Source organism: Condylura cristata, unplaced genomic scaffold (assembly GCF_000260355.1).
Source record: "Condylura cristata isolate star-nosed mole 26May11 unplaced genomic scaffold, ConCri1.0 scaffold00010, whole genome shotgun sequence".
NCBI lineage: Eukaryota > Metazoa > Chordata > Mammalia > Eulipotyphla > Talpidae > Condylura > Condylura cristata.
Window position 1 is genome coordinate 57,374,785 of NW_004567111.1, and position 7,982 is coordinate 57,382,766.

Here is a 7,982-nt window from a genome sequence, read left to right on the forward strand (position 1 = left end):
TTAGCCTCTTCCACCTCTAACTAGTTTTGAGGCTTATTCCCATTCAATTACTGCTATTGGACTGATGCTTACAATGAAAGAAATTTTAGCTGTTGTTAAGGAAAATTTTCCTAGTGTTAATATATATTTTAATTGAGATGCAAAAATACAAATCCCTTTTATGTAAACTTTTACTTTTAAGAATCACTGTGCCACAGGTTTAAGATCATAAATGTAAGAGTTGGCTGGTCAAAACAGGAGAGTGGAACAGAGGGTAAAAAGAAAAGTGGAAAAATACTCTACTAAAGGTTCAAACAACTTTATGGCTCGGACCAGTAACAGATGGTCTGTAGTTCACTCTCATTGCTGCCATGTATTTCTGCTTGTGCTTGAAGCAGAGTATGAAAGGGTTTCTTGAGAAAACACTCACACACTCTGGGCCTTTCATGAGCCCCACACACTGCGCTGTTGTCCCAGGCCTGGCCCTCCTGCTGCACCAAAGCTGGTTTCTAAAAGGGCAGTTTGTGTAGTAGATGTGTAAAGTAAATTTCCATCACTCGTCAGAGGCGGTTACTTATAAAAAGCTTCATTCCTTCCTATAACATGTCAATGTTTTCCACTTGGTTGAATTGGTAATTAAATCAGTTTCATAGTACCAGTTAGTTGTGAATGTAGCTTTTCAAGTTGAAAGTGGGATAAGTGAAGGCTGGAATGCGTTTTGCCAATGGCCCTTATCCAATCCAAAGGAAACTCCCACTCGTTCAAAATCTCACACACACACACACACACACACACGAATGTTCCCCAACACTTTTCTAGAATAGTGTGCAATATTTGATAATGTGAAATTAAGAGCATCATACCCTAAGCATTATGTATATTTATTGATCACTATCATCTATATACAGTGTTTCACAGTAAGCAGCTCATTATCCATTTATTCATTGGTAGAAGTTTTACAAGTGGGTAGGACAGAAGTAAGGCTTTCCTGGCAGTTGGAAGAGTATGTATAAATTGCACAAAATGTAGTATGAGAACATTAACCACAGGTGACTTTGAAATGAAATATAAATTTATTCAAATTAAAAAGTCAGTTTCTTAGTCTCACCAGTCACATTCCAAGTGCTTGGTCACCACATGTGGCTGGTGACTACTGTATTGGACAGCACACATGCAGAATAATTCTTCATCATCCTGAAAGTTCTATTGGACATGCTGGGAGGGTGGAGATGATATGAACTCCTTCATTCCTGCCTGTATCATCTTAAAACAATTTGAATAAAGGATATTTGCTTGTAAGCCTTAAAACCTGGCCCAAAGAATCTTTGGTACCTGGTGGTACTTTTAAAATATTGATGAGGTAAATTCTTCTTCCTTTAAAGATTTATTTATTTATGTATACAGAACTGGGTGCAGGCCAGAGACAGAGTGGGGAGCAAAACAGGCAGATCAACGAAGTACACTGCTGAAGGGAGCAGTGGGCGCGTCAGGAGAGGTCTGTCTCGCCATGTGGATCAACTCTGGGGCCAGGGATCGAAGTGGCACTGTCGTGGCTACAGCTAGCTTGCAGTGCTGCCCTCTAAACCATTGCGCCACCAGGGAGGGCCCGAGGTAAATTCTTCTAAATATCTATATTAGAAAGTGGAATGCTGGGGGAATGAATTGATGATTTAAATGTGCGTTCTCAAATTCTTATTGAAAAAAACTAGATGTTGTTTCATTGAAACATTGTACTCTTCCCATTCATTTAGTTTATGACTGGGTGAGTTTGTTTTTTTAAGGAAAGTGGGAGTGGTTTGGAAAGAAAGATAAGATTTTAGCCTTCTTGAGGGGGCTTGTGCATAAAATTTTGGACTGTGGTAAAGGCCAGGAGAGTCTTACTTTTTTCATTGCAAATGTATCTATCCAGTAGTGACTTGGAAAGGGACATCTAGGTACTTTATCTAAAACCCCAGGAAAGAAAGTCAAAGTCACTTTGGGGTGGGTAAAGATCTTAATTATCCTGTTTGCTTAAGTAAGTCTACATATTTATTTAGCCTCCTATTATCTTTTAAGTATATCTTTATCACCCATTCTATTGCTCATCCTCCTATCACCCCTGGAATCCTGAATCCAGACAAAGTCCATGGGTGACATTTTTGCTAAGTGAATGGGAGAAGTCATTGGGAAAGAACCTCATAATTAACATAGTTATGAGATGGTAAGTTTAGAACAAGGAGTTACCATCTATCTGTAGTACTTGCATTCAAGTCTGTGGATTTCCCAAAATAATATTATACTCATCATAATATCTGTCACATATGGGTGCAAAGACTGTGCAATGCTTGAGAGGGACGCCTCTAAGGTTGTGTTATTCACACAATAGATACACAGTTTTGGTACTTATAACAATAAGAAAAGCAGAAGATGGAAGTAAAGTATCTTGTCCTAAAAAAAAAAAATCAACATGGTATGATAATTTTCTGCAGGTAAAAAAATAGGATCTTGAGGAATAAATGCCTTTTTTGTGTGATTTACACCAAAGCATGAGATGGGTTATTACTTGTTCTTGTGCTATATAAAATTATATCCCTACTACCAGTGAAAGTGAATCAGTTTAATAGAAAAGGGGAAAATTATCAAAGCTATATATTGAAACTCTAGCTTCCCAAATGCTGATTGTTAAAATAATAATGATATCAATATATTATATGTGATATACAGTGTAAATGAGTATAGTATAATTCAAGCTTTCCTAGGCTTCATGGACCACAGGTACAAATGATTAATGTAAATAGAGAACAACACTTCAGTTTTGAGAAACATTTTTCTGTTCCCTAAAAGACTCCTTAACATATCAACTATCTTCCATTTTTGCTTTCCCCCAAAGAAAATACATCAAATTACTATGATGTTAAAGAGAAAAGGTTGCACAGGGGAAAAAAAGTTCCAGATTCACCTTGTGGCATACTTAAGTAATTCTGTTGTTTCTCAGAACTCGGTTTTTCTGGCCAAGCCACTATGTAAATGACACCAATGCTTTTTCTCATGGAACAATTTTATCATGCTTCATTTGGCTTATGTTTCATTCACTCCGGAAATTATCCTCTTTCTCTTGCTTTTTCTGTCTCTGCTTCCCTTCCTTTCTTCTTCTTAAGCAAATTCAATATAGGGTGGGAATGAATGGGTCATGAGTAAACATGGGGTAAACCATATAGTGCTATATGATTTATGCTCATGCTACTTTAAATAAGTCAAGAAGTGGAATGGAGGGTGAGGTTGTATATGTAACCTGGGTTTTTAGACAAGGGACAGAAAAGATGCAGGCATTGGTCTTGGTACACACTGCTTTTATGACTGTTTGCTACAATCCTGGTGTGCATTTGGATGTTCCTGGAACTATTCTGGGGTTTTTAAATTTTGAAATTGAAATTTAAAATCTTTAGAGAAATAGTGTTTAAATTTAAGGTAAGCATAAAATTCAGGGCATTTTAACTGGACAGAAAAGTTCTGATCACAGATACAATAATTAAGTGACTACTTTGGCTCCAGAAATCTTGGCTCACTCTCCTGCTTAGAGGATGAAATGGAATCTGTTTTGCAGGAAGGTCAAAGGAGGGCAAAGGAGAAAAAGCTGTTATGTGGTGATCAAATAGTTACCTAATTTGCTAAACCCCTGAAATATTTAAAACAGATTATATCAGCTAATATAATAAGCACTATGTAAACAGTAATATTTAGAACCAGATTTTTAATGGTATCAGGAGGCAGAGGGTATCTACCCACACTCGCTGACATCAACAAACTACAGGACCCAGAGTTCATTGCATCTCCCACTGTTGCCCACACCTGTGGTGGTCAGAGATTATATGAGGCTGGTTAGACTTGGGCTGGGGAAGAGCACATAGATCTCTGAGTACACCATCCATCTACTCTGTCTTCCACACTGTTTGTTTCAAATAAACCCTTGTTGTTGAAATAATTGTTTTTGTTTGAGGTCCACACTCATTACTTGGGAATTGTGATGCCAATTTTACTGTCAAAGAAACAGAGTTTTGAGGAATTAACTCATCTTTCCAAGATTGTACAACTAGCAAAAGAATTGGAGACATTGATTCTGGCAGCCCTGTGAAAGTCAGCACACCTAATCATACACTGCTTTACCTTTTGAATATGGACTTGAACACGTATGCATCAAGATGTGAAACTGAGCATCTGGACCAATACTTTAAGACCACAGATACCAGAGGTAAACATGAATGGCCAGACCAAAGTGTATTTTTCCAACTGTTGTAGAGAGCAGTTGAGAACTTTTTGATTCTTTACCAGAACTGGGGTAAAATATAGTGGGGAGAGACAGAAAAAGTATAGACATTTGGGAGGAAAGCACTGTTGCCATGTTTTTCTGTATTTTTAAGAGGATAAGTGAGGGTATTCCTAAAGGCAAAAGATAAGGACACTTAAACAAACACTCAGAGAATTGACACTTGGGAAATAAAGGATTGGTATTTGTATTTGACCCCCACACAGAAGAATCTAGAGCAGAAATACGGGAGCACAAGAAATGAGTTGAAGAAAAACCAGGGAAGAGATTGCACTTACATTAGAATTAGCCAAAGCTTGAATTTGTTTCTCAAGATGGACACAACCGTGGCCCACATGGTGGGGAGAGAGAACTGTTGGAGCCTCTGACGTTAGACCAAGAAGACCACTTAGAGGGTCAAAGAAATACCCATGGAGAGGTTGTTCACCATGGGCAACCAGAAAGTTGGGGTCACAAAGAACTCACACTGAAGACACCACAGCACACTTTCAGTGCTGTGCCACCAGGGAGGGCCCCCAGTTTTGTTTCTTAAATAACAATGTCTATTATTATGAAAAGAGACATTTTACAAAGTTTGAAATTCATTTTATGGTAACATGCTCTACATCTAATTCTTAACCAAAGTGAATATTTTTTCCTAATCATTTTTGTAAAGCTGAGGTGTATTAAAATGGTATAATATTTTACTAATATGACCTACCCTTGGTCCCTGTTACATTTAAATGACTGTAAATGACTGTGTCCTTTCTTTCTTTTTTTTTTTTAAGATTTGTTTATTTATGCACACAGATCTGAGGTACAGGCCAGAGGTGCAGGGGTGATGAGAGGCTTCACCAGAGACAGAGTGGGGAGCAGAACAGGCAGATTGATAAAGTACACTGCTGAGGGGAGCAGCAGGCAAGATAAGAGAGTTTTGCCATGCCATGTGGATCACCAGGATCCAAGGTGGGCTGAAGTGGCTGAGGCTAGCTTCACAGTGCTAGCACCCCCAGGGAGGGTCCCATGACTGTATCATTTCTAAAGAACTGTTATTCACAAGCAGCATTATTTTCCATGTTTAAGCAGGCTCTGAAAGACAAGTTATTGCTATCATTATTTTGAATTTTTTCTCAACTTGTTTTGGCACACAACATGCTGTATCTCAGTTTCCTGTTCATAGTCTGCTTTTTAATTTTGCTTTTGAATATTTGTTTTTGTATTCTGTAGGGGGTTGGTGTAAAACCAGTCTAATATTTTCAGAAGACACTGGAATCCAAGTCCAATATTGCACAGCGTTGAATCAAACTGGAAAATAAAAAAAGTGGGGAGAATGGTGTGAAAGCAAAAGAAAGCCTTCAGAAGCAGCTTTGAAGAGTTTACTTATTATGTGCTTAGTAATGGAAAACGACACATGATCTTTGACCTTAAGAAGTTTAGTAGAATTTAGTTGAAAACTAAACATTAAGCATTTCCTCACAGAGTTGCTTATACAATAAAAAACAGAATGAAAGCATGACTAAATGTACCAAACAGGATTAGAGGAAGCTTGGAAGTTCAGAGAAGAGGTCAGTCGTCAATCACAGGGTGAAGTAGTCACAGCTTCAGAAAGGAAGTAGGCTGGCTTGGCTATTCACACAGAGGAAATTCTGGATAATTTGTTTAGTTATTAGAGCATTTAATACCTTGTCTCTGGGTGAGGGCTTTCCTAACTATTGATTTCAAATTATCCTTTACCCCCATTATTCTCAATCTCCTTAATCTGCTTTGTTTTCTGCATGTAATTTGTCATGGCCTGAAATTTTGTTTTTGTCCACTTGCATATTTTCTAAGTCTTTCACTAGAATACAAATTTCAAGAGAAATCTTTATCTGACATTTCACGCCCCAATATCTAGAACTGAGTTGTCCAATGCAATAGCCACTAACTTCATGTGACTATTTAATGAAAATTAAATAAAATAAACATTCATTTCCTCAGTTACATTAATGATATTTTAGGTGTCAATAGTGCCATGTCTCTAGTGACTGCATGTTAGGCTATGTAGAAACAGAACATTTCTACCACTGTAGAAAGTTCTATGGACAATGCTGATTCATAATAGTGACCGACACACAGGAAAGGCTCAATAAATATTTAATGAATGAGAGTAAATTTTTAAAAAGTCTGAATTTGGCCCTCCCTGGTGGCACAACAGGTTGGGACGCAGCACTGCAAGCTGGCCACAGCCGCTGCAGTGTTAGTTTGATCCCCAGCCCCAGAGGTGACCTACATGGCGTTGCAGACAGCTCCTGGCCTGCCAGCTGCTCCCCTCAGCAGTGTGCTTCGTCGATCTGCCTGTTCTGCTCCCCACTCTGTCTCTGGTGAAGCCTCTCACTGCCCCTGCACCTCTGGCCTGTACCCCAGTTCTGTATGCATAAATAAATAAGATAAATATTAAAAAAAAAAAAAGTCTGAATTTGCCTTTTGAATCTCCTGTTTTCTCATCCTTAGGTGAGGAAAAAATACCTACAAGATTGTGAAGATCAAGTGAGATAAACCAAAATAACTATATACTAGTATGACATGAAAGTAAATTATTATAATCTAGCCTTCCCTAGACCTCCTGGATCTCTGGGTACAAATGTGACTATGTAAATAGGAAGAACTCAAGGTCCACTGACTTTGTCTGTCTATAGAACATGCATAGGTCTTGAGGCCCTTTCCTGATATTTGTCCCTTTAAGCTCCTTAACATCCACTCCTTCCTGCAGCTACTTCACAAGGTTGAGTCCATGCATGATTGTCTCCAGAAATATGCACATTTACAATTAAACAAACATCTTAGAGGTGGAAACCCCCCAAATTTGTGAACTAGATTGAACTGACATCAGTGTTTTTGACCCCCTAGAAATCCATGGGGACTCATAGCTAAGTTTGATTCTCTAGTCTTAAAGGAGTTCTGCATCTTTCACACCAGCTGGAAGGCATGTTCCTCTGTTCAAGTCCTCTGTCCAATCAAGTCCTTTTGCCAGTAGGCACCCAACTTCAGCTGTATGTTGTCCTCTGAAACAGGAATTCCTTAAGAATATGACAGCTCCTGCCTGCAACTTCTTTCTCCTAGACTTGGTCACGTAGAGGGTCATAGAAGGCTGATTCCTTTGTGCTCCTACCCTTATGTCAGAGGCTCTTTGATGTCTCCTCTTACTGAAAGTTTTGGAGCAGTAAGGACGCAAAGAGTTAGCGAGGCCAGTAAAACCAAACGTAAGTTTATTGCTGTGCTCCTGGGCGAGGTTCACTGACTGCAGAGAGAGTTGAGGTCAGAGAAGTTGCACTCAGGGAAGGGTTAAGAGGGGTTTTTATAGGCGTAGGTAATGGGGAGAAACAGCCATGTGGAAAATTTTGGCAAGGAACTGGTACTTACTTTAATGCCTAGGCTTGTGTTGTTACCTGGTGGTGATAACAAACACGGCATAAGGTTCTCACTCCCGAGTATCTGCTTCTGCTTGGGGCATGCGCTCCTTGCATATGCCTCTGTTTGGCTGGTGCCAGACCTTCACATTTACCTGTGCGAATTCCTCACAGAAATAGATATTTACAAGCTGGAGACCATTCAGTTCACCAGAAATAGCCAAACCAATAGGCTTCAGTAATAGCTCTTTCTGTAACTGGGTGGTCCCTAGGAGAAGGGAAGTTCCAGGTTCCCTGCCCCACCCAGAAAGAGGGTGGAACTGAGCAGAGAAAAA